The following is a 12,988-nucleotide window of genomic DNA, read 5'->3' on the forward strand; positions in this document are numbered from 1 at the left end:
CTCTGTATGGGCAACACTTTGATATCTCCAATCCTCCAAATGTTGACATCATTAATTTTGTTCAGGTTTGAAAAAGGCATGTGTATCAGCAAACTTTTAAGCTAAAGACGTGAACAAAATACAAAAGATGCCACATAAAGTCAATATGTAGCAATATTGTGAGCTAAAGCTATATTTGTTTGTTGGGCATACTTTGCTAAGTATAAGGGATATATATATATATATATATACCTTCAGTTAAATGTGTAGTAAAATGGTAACACTTGGCCATACCCATATGGAAGAAAAGGTAGTATTTGCAATATATTTCGAAAAAAATTCTTTTGAAACACATAAAATATTGTCAAAATTGTGACATTTCCTTGATATGTGTGAAATGCTAATAATATTTATTTGAAATATGTTTTACATCTATTTTTGTTCTATCTGACGACCCGTTCCCCAATGTAATATTTTGTTGGTTTTTTCAGATAATGTGGATGTTCTATATAAACACTGTAGATTTCACTGTTATGATTTCTGAGTTAGCAGGAAAGGTGTATGGAATGTGATGGTGTTTACTAAGGGATCCCTTGTTGGAAGTGTGCATGTTTTTTCAATTCCGCCGGTTTTTGCCATTTTCTATGGGCGAGACAGCGGATTTCCAAGCGGTATTCAAAAAAAAATTTGCCCAAAATCGCGCTGGCGGAATTTTTTGAGCTTATTTGGCCTTGCGCATGCGCACATTCGCGCGTTCGCAGCTCGGGGCTGGAGGAGCTGTTTAACCTTTCTACACTTTCGCAGATATCTCTCTTTCTAAGTCAGTTTTTGACATTTTTTAAAAGCAAGTCATCTCCAAATTGTCTTCCACACCTTCCACAGTGATTTGGGATTTTTGGGGGTACAGGGGGAAATTTGGCAAAACTTTAGTCGAGCTTTTAGCTGGCGTGTTTTTAAGTCGCGCTCTGGCCTTATTGCATCTTAATGAATCTCACACTAGGCGCTATTTTCCGCCCGCCGTTCTTTGAATACCAATTTCAGACTTAAAACTTCGCCGGTTCGCAAAATCCCGCCGAAACGCCAATTCGCCGTACTATGAATCAGGCCCTATGTCACAATTTTATTTTTTTTAACCCAAAAGGGTGTATATTGAATAGTGGAATAGAAAAAAGTGTATAAAATTGAAAATCCCTCAATAGCACATGTGAACACAGCAGTGTCTTATGTCAGTCAGCTCTGCTGCAGGCTATGAAGGGAAAAAAAAAAGAAAATTCCCCTTTAAGTTTGTAATTTTTAAATAGATTAGTACAGACTATGCCACAATTTAATTTTTTAACCCAAAAGGGTGTATATTGAATAGTGGAATAGAAAAAAGTGTATAAAATTGAAAATCACTCAATAGCACATGTGAACACAGCAGTGTCTTATGTCAGTCAGCTCTGCTGCAGGCTATGAAAGGAAAAAAAAAAAAGAAAATTCCCCTTTAAGTTTGTAATTTTTAAATAGATTAGTACAGACTATGCCACAATTTATTTTTTTTTACCCAAAAGGGTGTATATTGAATAGTGGAATAGAAAAAAGTGTATAAAATTTAAAATCACTCAATAGCACATGTGAACACAGCAGTGTCTTTTTACAGTCAGCACTGAAGCAAAAACGCTGCACACAACTGACTGATAAAAATAGATTTTTTTCTCCCTCCTCCTCCTCCTCCTCAGCGGGCTTAACTGAGGGCAAAAAGATTGTATTCACTGCACCAACCCCCACACAGCAAAATCGATGTGGAACACTGACCCTGCCTATTCTCCAGCCTGTCCCTAATATGCGCGATAAGATCGTTCAAAGCACAACCCCCCACACAGCAAAATCGATGTAGAACACTGACCCTGCCTAAATCTCCAGCCTCGCCCTAAAATGATAACTCTCCCTGCCTGCACTCCGACCTGACCCTGCATTCTTTATGGACAAAATTTTTCACAGAATCAAAGTGTGTATTACTGTGATTGCCAAAAAAGTGCCTTTTGCTAACAGATAAAACACTAATACAAGGTACAAATTAAATAATATATATATATTGAATAGAGAATTTGGATGCAGTGGTTACCCTGGAAATTGCCAACATCCCTGGATAAAGACTATTGCAAAAAGATCCCCTGGCGGTGGGACTTTGACTGTCAAAAACCAGAGCTTGAGTAAATTTTAACAGCTTTTATTGATACATTCTTTACCATTCATAGACAAAACGTGAAAGTGGTTATATGCGTCAATGGCAAACATATGATGATTAAAAACAGGTGGCCGAGCAATACATCACAGATAAGAATGGCTGGGATTTCTTGGAGCGAAGGGACCAGACGCGTTTCGGTTGGTAACCTTTCTCAGTGGTCCAGCAGAAAAAATCTCAGACTAGAGATGTGAAACAAATTACGGTCATTAGAAAAAAGGCATAATAATGAAATATTGCATATAAAGACAATTACATCCATATTTTCTACAAGATGTCTGTTACACCCATATGGGGTCATCAAATTTCACAACGTGATTTCATATCAGCAAGTGTTTACATACCTTGAAAAAACATCCTAAGTGTGATGTGAAAAAGAAGGCCACAAAGCTTAAAAAACAGAGCCAGAGATGCCTCTGGCTTGTATTATCGACAAGATTCACCGGGTATCAGCCTCTCCAGGTTTGTGTCTAGCCTTGAAACATAATTTTGTACCAATTGGAATGTCAAGTACCAAGGTGCAGATGGCTATATGAGACGGGGGGGATGCAATTATTCCACAAGAGACTCCCACGAGGATCACCAAAAAGGTGGCCCAAACTGTGCGGCGTCTGTGAATAAAATATTGGTGGATGTTAGTGTGGCCCATATTGTGTGTCCAGGCCTAAAATGAGTATCATACAGTATTATAACGTTGTATATATCTCTAGTCTGAGATTTTTTCTGCTGGACCACTGAGAAAGGTTACCAACCGAAACGCGTCTAGTCCCTTCGCTCCAAGAAATCCCAGCCATTCTTATCTGTGATGTATTGCTCGGCCACCTGTTTTTAATCACCATATGTATGCCATTGACGCATATAAACACTTTCACGTTTTGTCTATGAATGTTCAAGAATGTATCAATAAAAGCTGTTAAAATTTACTCAAGCTCTGGTTTTTGCCATTCAAAGTCCCACCCCCAGGGGATCTTTTTGCAATAATATATATATATATTGGTGCTGGTAAATACATGTATAAAGTGACCGTGCTGATTCACGTATTTACCAGCACCAATATATATATATTATTTAATATTTAAAGCTAATTGATTAGCTTTGGCAAACATGCTGCTTTGTGGAGGAAGGGAAAGACAAACACAATTTCCCCCGACACTTCAAAGAACATCACAATAAACTTTCTGATGGTCTAAACGTATGGGCAATTCAAGGTATCCCTAATACTTATTCTCCAGCTGAATATTTCAAAAGGTTGTGCGAGCAAAAGACCTAATGGGTTTATATACTTGATACATTGTCTCCAGGGGGCCCCAATGAGGAAAAAGAGATCATTACGATCATATGATAATAATCCATGGCTGCTTTTATGATAATGATTCCTCAGTTATTTACTGTTTCTTTGTGTCACTAATGTCAATTATCACTATTGATTATTGATTATGTTTCCCCTCTTTCTGTTATAGAAAGTACACTTTGTATAGACCAGCTGTTGTTACAGTATAATAGTATGTGTTATGTATTACAATCCTTTTCCCCCATCTCCTTTTTTTCCCAGTTGACATTTTTGGGACATTGTATCCCCTTTGCCGAAATGTTCATTTTCATCTTTAAATATCCTTTAAGGATATATCATTGTTTTATTATTGTACGTAATTATGGTTTTCTGTTTTTTAACATTTGGTGGATTATGGGTGGAGTCCTGTGGGGGTCGCAGTGTAGCCCCACAGCACTTCCGCTTTTCTCTAGTGTTGGAATAGCCTGCCTTTTTAACTGGCTCCACACTTACTTCACCTATAAGTACTAATAGCGAACTCCATGGCCTATCAGGTTTGACAAAGGAACTTGTTGGCGCTCCGAAACCCATTACCTAGGCAACAGATCATCCCCAGCATGACGTCTGCATTCCACAGTGGTTTTCCGATGCCTTTCCACTCCAGCTGGTGAGCGGCATTTTTGGCTCTTCCACCTATGCTGCAAGCTGCTGCCGACACCTCTCCTTTGAGTAGCAAGCACTCCTTTTGTTGATCTATGTGAGTGTTCATTTGGCTGTTCTATTAAAGTTGTTTTTTTATACTGCATAAGTGGTGCCCCTGTGTTGTTCAAATTTTTTTTGAACATCTGTTTGGTTACAGCTGTCTAAGAATGGACTTCCAGTCTCAGTGGTGAGATATTTACTCACCTCCGGTTCTATCCTTGGGGCAGGATTTAAAGAGTAATTTTCCCAATGAAACACTGACCAAACCAAGCTAAAAAATCCTATCATCAGAAAGATAAAACTACTAAACTATGGCTGTGATCTGATTTTGTTCCTTGACATTTTTTGTAGTTGTCAGTGGGAGCATATTTAAAAAGTCTTCCTAAATAGCCCTGTTATGAAAGATAAATATTAAAAGCCATATTACCTGTAAAATAAGATACTACTATTCAGCAGTGATATGAGAGATAAGAAAGAGGAGCCAGTGAGTGCTGCAGGAAACCAAAATTGAAGTTTTCTAGTGGAGATGAGGCAAACACCCCCCAGTTCGTTTTGCATCAGAAGCTCTGACCCGAACAGCGAAACCCCATTGAAGTCTATGGGAGCCGAACTTGAAAAATCAAAGGTTCACAGTTTAACCGCTTGCCGACCGCCGCAAGTAAATTTACTGCGGCGGTTAGCCCCTGCCAGGCAGAGTGACGTTAATTAACGTCACTAGCCTGGGAGGGTCTGGGAAGCGAGCGCGCGCCCGCGGAGGCGCGCTCCCGCGCGGTCACGGACCCCCCCGCGCGTGTGACCAGCGGACCCGATGTCCGCCGGCCACTCTGCGATCGGCGGGGGAGAGGGAGAAAGTCAGGCAGCTTGTGTAAACAAGCTGCCTGTCATTCTCCTCGGTGTAAAGACACTGATCACACGGATCTACTATGTAGATCCGTTGATCAGTGTCCTTACAGCTCAAGCCACAGCCAATCACAGTAGAAAGCACGCCCCTAGGGACACACACAGCCCCTCCCTCCCAAATAAAGTTAACCCCTTCACTACCAGTGTATTTTTACAGTAACAGTGCATATGTATAGCACTGATTACTGTAGAAATGTCACTGGTAACCCCAAAAGTGTCAAAAATGTCAGTCAAGGGTCCGATCTGTCCGCCCCAATGTCGCAGTACCGCAAAAAAAATCGCAGATCGCCGCCATTACGCGTTAAAAAAAAAACAACAAAAATGACAAAAATCTTTCCCTTTGTTAGTAAACGCGATAACTTTTGCGCAAACCAATCAAAATACGCTTTTTGCGATTTTTTTTACCAAACATAGGTAGCATAAAACAAATTGGCCGAAAATGTTAAAAAATTTTGATTTTTACATTTTTTCGGGGGGGGGGGGAATTTCATATAAAAAATGTGAAAAATATTGCTATTTTTGCAAAATTGACGCTCTTTTTTTGTTTATAGCGCGTGATAAAAAATCGCACAGGTGATCAAATACCACCAAAAGAAAGCTCTGTTTGTGGGAAAAAAAGGACGTCAAATTCGTTAAGGTACAGCGTCGCACGACCGCGCAATTGTCCGTTAAAGTCACGCAGTGCCGAATCGCAAAATACCCCCTGGTCTTTTAGCAGGAAAATCCTCCGGGGCTTAAGTGGTTAAAGGCTTATATGCAAGGAGGTCTGGGAACTGCCCTGGGGGACATGTATCCATGCAGAAACAATTTTTCAAAAGATCAATTTTACTGGACCAGTGATTTTATTGATGCTTTAAGTGCAACAATAAAAAATGTAAAATTCCTTTAATAATAGTGCCTGGGAGGTTCCCTTAGTCTGCCTGTAAAGTGGTGCATCTGTACCATGTATAGGACCTGCTGGAGCAAAACTGACATTTCTAAAAAAAAATTAAGTAAAAATGTATGAAATTACATTTAAATTGATGGCAATACAATACCATTGCCAGCAATAGAAAAATGTTAAAATCAAATGCGTGGGGTCCTCCATAAAATCCATACAGGACCCTTTTCCAAGCATGCAGCCTGGAAGGCAGAACAGCGAGTGGGAGATCTCTACCTGATTCTTTTTCTCATTTTCAGTTCTGGTGGTGTGGTGGCGTTGTGATTGACGATGAATCTACATCGGGGGAAATGTTTTTTTTTTAAGTTTCAAGATCCGATAAGCCCCCTGCCTGCAGACCCCCACAACCACAACCCACGGTTGTGGGGAAGAGACCCTTGTCCCCATCAACATGGTGACAAGGTGCTCTGGGGCGGGGAGGCCAGAGCCCTCCTGCCCTAAAGCACCCCCCCATGTTAAGGGCATGTGGCCCGGTATGGTTCCGGAGGGGGGCACTTGCTCATGCCCCTTTTCCGGACCTGCCAGGCTGTGTGCTCAGATAGGGGTCAGGTATGGATTTAAATCCATACCAGACCTGAAGGTGACTCATCAGTTGTTAAGGATGCCACAGCCGGCTTTCTGGCCCACTTCTAACAACCAGCTTTTACTGCGCCCCGATTGAGCAAAGCTTTGCAGTACGCAGTGCATTGCAGGGTGTTCGGCAGGGCGAAAACCGCCTCAACAACCAAATTCAACAACCAAATTCAAATGCAGCCAATGCAAATTCGGGTTTTCGGGGCGAACAGCCAATGTTCAGCCTGAACTCATGCTCGGGCCGAACCATTTCCCAACACTATTTCTCAGGTACAGTGCAGGGTTTAGTGGCCCGGGCAGTGTGAAAGATGAGTATTTACCCACTTCTTTCACAGGTAGCATGCTTTTCATTATATTTATTTTTGCAGCAGAATTACTTTAAAGTATGGAATTAAAATAGTTTTCTTTAATAAAAAGTAGATTCTAGATCCCAGGAAATCACACAGCTGAAATTCATATATGCAAACTGTATTACCTGCCAAAAGATTTGCAATAGTGTTCAGCAAGTATAAAGTTCCAAATTTTCCTCCTAAATAGAATAGTCAGGTCTCTGACTTCCAATGAATAGTCAGTTTGATGACTTAATAATGAAGGAGCAGCAGAACACCAGTGGCGTAATACCTTCTTCTTTTCATGCCTATTAACTTTTTTTGAATGTTGTTACACAGGAAGCTAAAAGAAAAATGTGCATTTTTTGGATATGTACATTTTAGAACATTTTGTTAATGCACAGCTGGACATATTTAGGTTAGATCTATCTATCTATCTATCTATCTATCTATCTATCTATCTATCTATCTATCTATCTATCTATCTATCTATCTATCTATCTATCTATCTATCTATCTATCTATCTATCTATCTATCTATCTATCTATCTATCTATCTATCTATCTATCTATCTATCTATCTATCTATCTATCTGTCTATCTGTCTATCTGTCTATCTGTCTATCTGTCTATCTGTCTATCTGTCTATCTGTCTATCTGTCTGTCTGTCTGTCTGTCTGTCTGTCTGTCTGTCTGTCTGTCTGTCTGTCTATCTATCTATCTATCTATCTATTTATTTATGTTGTCATTTACTAAAACATATATTGTAACAAGTTATATAATAAATAAATCCTATATTTAGTCATATTTCTTGAGTTATGAGAAATTCAATAGCAATCGATGATCAATTGTTCACTGTCTGTTGGTATAATATATATTATTATGCACCTTATTTAAGGCAACTCTGTGGGAAGCATGGTGCCTTTTGACACCCAGATAGGTTCCAGTAAGTGCAGCTAAAAATGTATTTCAATGAATAAGCATGCTCTGGGATTATAAGGCATAACACTGAGCTCATGTAAGAAAAAGTCATTTTTCCATTTCAGGAGAACAAAACAAATGGTTTTAACTTGAATATTTAATTAGCATCAAGGTTACATACAGTTAAGTACATAAAGTGTGCCTTTTTACTGAATGGCTACTGCTTCACCTTTAGAACCCCCTCTACCATACTAGGCGTCCCTAGTACTTAATACACAAAACTATATGTTCTTGCTGTAAAATGCCATTAGTGGACTCAAGGTAAAAGAGTACACAAAACATGGAAGCCACTCTGAAGAAGTCAGGACTAGCAGTCGTCTAAATTTGTGAATGTATACCTTTAAATGAAGCAAAGGCCAGGGCAGGGGGAGACTGTAAAGCTATCCAGTAAGTTAGCAAAGATAAGGATGCATAGCAGACAGAAGACATAGTGTATGTGTTAAATGTAGCAAAGGTAAGGAACAGGAATAAACAGACAAAGATAGAGGCACATTTTTTCATCAGGAAAACACTATCACAAACACTGAAGCACAGGTTGATGATAAATAATGTGCCTCCTTTGCCAGGAACCAGTCTAGGAGCTGGTAGGCATGTGCGCAGCAAACTGTGGCATATACAAGGCAGCAGTGAGCAATTCGTGTGCAGGGCTGGAAGTCTGAGTCTTGTAACCCAGCAAGTGAGACACTCACCTAGAAGAGGAGTGACAATAGGTCCCGTTGTTCAGAAACTGGAGTGCAGATCACTGCTGGAAGGAGAGGGGTCCAAAACTGTTCAATGGGGGCTGCTGGCATTTACTATATTTTGTGGGTTTCCCACTGTTGACTATCTCAAGGCCTTGGGAAGGGAGAGTGTTGCATATCTAACCCTAGGTTGGGCAGCTTGCCAAAGAAATTTGGACAACAACCGGCTGAGCTTCCTAAAGTAGGATGTAGGAATAAACACGGGTATTGTTTGGAATAAATACAGAAAGCGGAGTACATCCATTTTCAATGTATTAATCCTCCCAAACCATGAAAGTCTCTTGGTGGCATATGTGGTCAAGTCTGATTGGGTTCTGAGAAGGGGCTCAAAATTCTCAAAAAAGAGTCGAGATGCATCGGATGATATGTTAATCCCTAACTAGCGAATAGAGGAAGGTCCCGTCCTAAAAGGGAATAAAGATAAAAGTTGACTCAAAGTCGTCTCTGTCAGTGATATATTGAGCATCTCTGACTTGTTATGATTAACTTTGAAGTTACTCACCTTCCGAAGTTTTGGAATTCTTGCACAATTGAGGGCAACGAGGAGAGTGGCTGGGTGACAAACAATAGAATGTCGTCCGCAAAGAGAGCAAGTTTGGAGTATATAGGGGCCCTCCTGAACTCCTCGGATAGATGGGTTGGTTCGTATGGCAATGGCTAAGTGTTCCATTGTAGGGACGTAGAGAAGGGGAGAAAGAGGGCACTCCTTCCGCATCCCGTTTCAAATGGAAAACGTTGGGGACAATGAGCCATTGATTCAAATTCTAGCTGACGGGGAAGAATATAGGGCCATAATCTTCGAAAGCATGTGTGGGCCAAAGATAAACAAAGAAATTGCCAATCCACTCGGTCAAATGCCTTTCAGCATCGACCGTTAACAAGCAAAGAGGAAGATCTTGAACATGCGCGTAATCAGTGAGAAGAAGAACTTTGATAGTGTTGTCTCTTGCTTCACGTCCACTTACAAGCCTATTCGCCAACACTTTGTCATATATTTTCAGATCCACTTCAATTAATTAGATGGGTCTGTATCTGGTTTTGGGATAAGGGAGATATGAGCTTCAAGCGTCTGTGGGGGAAGATAGAGCCTGCTGATAAGGAGTTAAATACATTGATCAAGAAAGGGTTAAGAAGGGAAGCATACACTTTTTAGAATTTGGGGATGAAGCCATCAGGGCCCAGGCTCTTGCCAGTAGGAGTACCAGCAATAGCCTTCACCGCTTCGTCTTCTGAGAAAGGCTGCTTAAGTCCATCTATAGTATCTACCATCTTGGCAGAGCGGACCTAGCAATATAGAATGCCTTAGTCTCCCCCCCTGGGGAAGGCAACAAATCTAGATTAGGTTCTGGAGGTATATTGTTCAAAGATTAAAAAAATCCTCAAAGGTCTGAGCAATTTGTAAGGGAGCGGTAACTGATTCACCAGATTCACCCCAAATATGGGTAATAAAGGTATAAGGAGGCTTAGGATGGAGGGAGAGGGCCAGAGGCTTACCACATTTATCCTGCGATTTACACTGATGGAGAGCTAACTTGTCAGCGTAGGTGCGCGCTGATGCTTCATATAACTCCCTGAGTTGCGACCGGGCCAATGATAGAGCAGTTAATATGTCCACAGTGGGAGCCCTTTTTGTGATCCATTTCTAAGAATTCAAGTTTGCCAATTGGGGACACTATGGCAGCCGAATGTTCTTTCTTCAAATAGGTCCCTATTTGAATAAAGGCGCCTCGTAAGACAGCTTTAAGTGCATCCCATTGAATGGGGAGCGAAGTCGTGTCCGTCGCATGATCTGCAAAAAAGTTAGAAATGTTTTTTGTGATCCGAGAGCTACACTCCTAATTCAAGAGCAGGGAGTCATTCAGGCGCCAAGTCCACTCCTTGACTGGGGTGGAGGGAAGTGAAAAAGTGAGGAATACAGGAGAGTGGTCTGACCAGACCATAGAGTTCATGTTGCACTCGGGAGACCAATCTAGACAGCTATTGTCTACCAAAAGGTAATCAAAGCGGCTATAGGACTGATGGACATGAGAGAAATGAGTATAGTTTCTGGACTTAGGGTGGAGTATCCTCCACATGTCAACAAGGTGTAAATTGAATAGGGCACACTTCAGGACCCTTTTACGGGTCGCATGGTCATCCTGTGTGGCAGCTAGGAATGAAACAGTTGCCTCATTTGCCATGACCTGTTGCTTTAAAGTATTTAGTTCTACCCGCAGTGATGCTTCCATTTTAACTGCCCAGGACTCAAAATCTATCCTGAAGGCAGACAATAGTGCTGCAGCTTCAGACCCAAAAGTTCCTCCAAGTACTGCAGGGCCAGAATTAATTTGTACACTGGGATGAGACACTGACCTGCTTGTAGAGGCTGGAGGAATAGTCTGCACAGCCTGTGTCTCCGTGTCTCTTCCTCACAGGGCTGCTACTGAAGAGGAGGGAGGGGGCTTAGCTTTCCTTACAGCTCGGCCTGGTGCCATCTTTTCCAGCCTGGGGGTCCGAGGTTCCAGAGGAGCTGTGCGGAGTAGGTACCCCTGGATGGTCTTCTGCTGTTGCTTACCAGGCTCATCAGGGTGAGAGCTATCCATCGGCATATAGGATTGTCAGCCTGCCACAGTCGGGAGGGCACAGAGCTCAGCAGCACATGTCTTTAGCCATGCATCTTCGGCCACACCCCATCCATAACCATTTTTTGAGGTAGTCTATTTCACATTTTCACAGCTCTTGCTGTGAGCCTTTAGGTGTGTGTGGAGGTTAAATCTCTTTTCCCTCAAGTGTAAAGAGTGCCCCCTTCCTCTGCAATGACCTGAAAGTGAATAACTTAACATCTTGTTTACTAACTGGACCACTTACTGTACATATTTATACATGGTGATCATTTTCCCCTTCATTGAAAAAACTCAGTCAATCTTTCCCCATAGCTGAGCTCCTCCATGCCTCATATTAGTTTGGTAGCCCTTCTCTTGCATGGATAAAGGTCTGTTTTGGATTTTTTTTCGGGGTGGGGGGGCATCGTTTTTTTTATTTTTGTGTAGGGTTCTCCCAAAAATGAATATCAGACTCAAAGAAAATGATACAGAACTTCAGTTGACACTATGCCTTTTTTTTTTTTTTTTTGCTTTTTGTAGAGTCCCCTATAATCTAGGATAAGGGTCCAGTATAAGGCCTCTTGAACACTGCAGCTTGAAAAAGATCAGAACAGCTTTTGTTTTTTTTTCTACTGATCTAAAATACAGCCCATTAATTGTAATGTAAAGTGCCAAAATACAGCGCAAAAAGGTTTGTGATAAAATAATAGTAATCACATCAACTGATCATAAATAGAGTTAAGCGGACACCTGGATGTCCGTGTTCGGCGGGTTCGGCCGAACTTGAAAAAAAAGTCCGGGTCCGTGTCCCGGACTTTTTCCGAACTTTACCCGGACACCGAACCCCATTGAAGTCAATGGGGACCCGAACTTTCAGGCACTAAAATGGCTCTAAAACACCAATGGAAAGGGCTAGAGTGCTGCAAATGGAAGCAAAACATAGTTAAGAGCATGGCGAGTGCTCTGCAAACAAATGTGGATAGGGAAATAACTTAAAACAAAAAAAAAAACAGAAAAATAAAACAATGTTCTTCATCTGTGAAGGACAAGGCCCATATGGAGTAGGAGGGAGGTTGAGGTGGTGGTGGATGTGGCGGTGTCATAGGCGTGCGCACAGGGTGTTCTGGGTGTGCCTGGGCACACCCTAATCACCTAGGGCACATTAGCATTATCGCTCTGTTTGCCACTGAGGAGATGAGAAAGATCTCCCTCGAATCTGCTCTGCCATAAGAGAAGTAACACACACTTCTATTTCACTTTGCCAGCAGGGAGAGTAATGTATCGGGGCCATGTACATGTAGGCAAACACATGCATGTGTATTTAAACTTTGGGGTGCACACCCTAATGCAATAGGCTGCGCACACCTATGGGCGGTGTAGATGGAAGCGGCGGTGGAGGAGGACGAGGTAGCCAACACTGCTTTTTTTCAGTCATTTTAAATGAGGGTACACCCCAAAAGAGTGAGAAAGAGCAAAAATAGAACAATGGCTGGGTAAGGTCGGTATCCATCTCTATTCTGCACAAGTTACGGAAAAGTCCTGTGGGATCCATGCCTGGTTCATTTTAATGAACGTGAGCTTGTCCACATTGTCTCTGGACAGGCGGCTGCGCTTGTCTGTGATAATGCCCCCAGCCGTGCTAAATACACGTTCAGATAATACACTGGCTGCAGGGCACGCCAGCACCTCCAAGGCGTAAAGGGCAAGCTCAGGCCATGTGCCCAATTTGGAGACCCAGAAGTTGAAGGGGGCAGACCTCTCATTCACT

This window comes from Pelophylax lessonae, assembly GCF_965119305.1.
Source record: "Pelophylax lessonae genome assembly, chromosome: 10".
Taxonomy (NCBI): domain Eukaryota; kingdom Metazoa; phylum Chordata; class Amphibia; order Anura; family Ranidae; genus Pelophylax; species Pelophylax lessonae.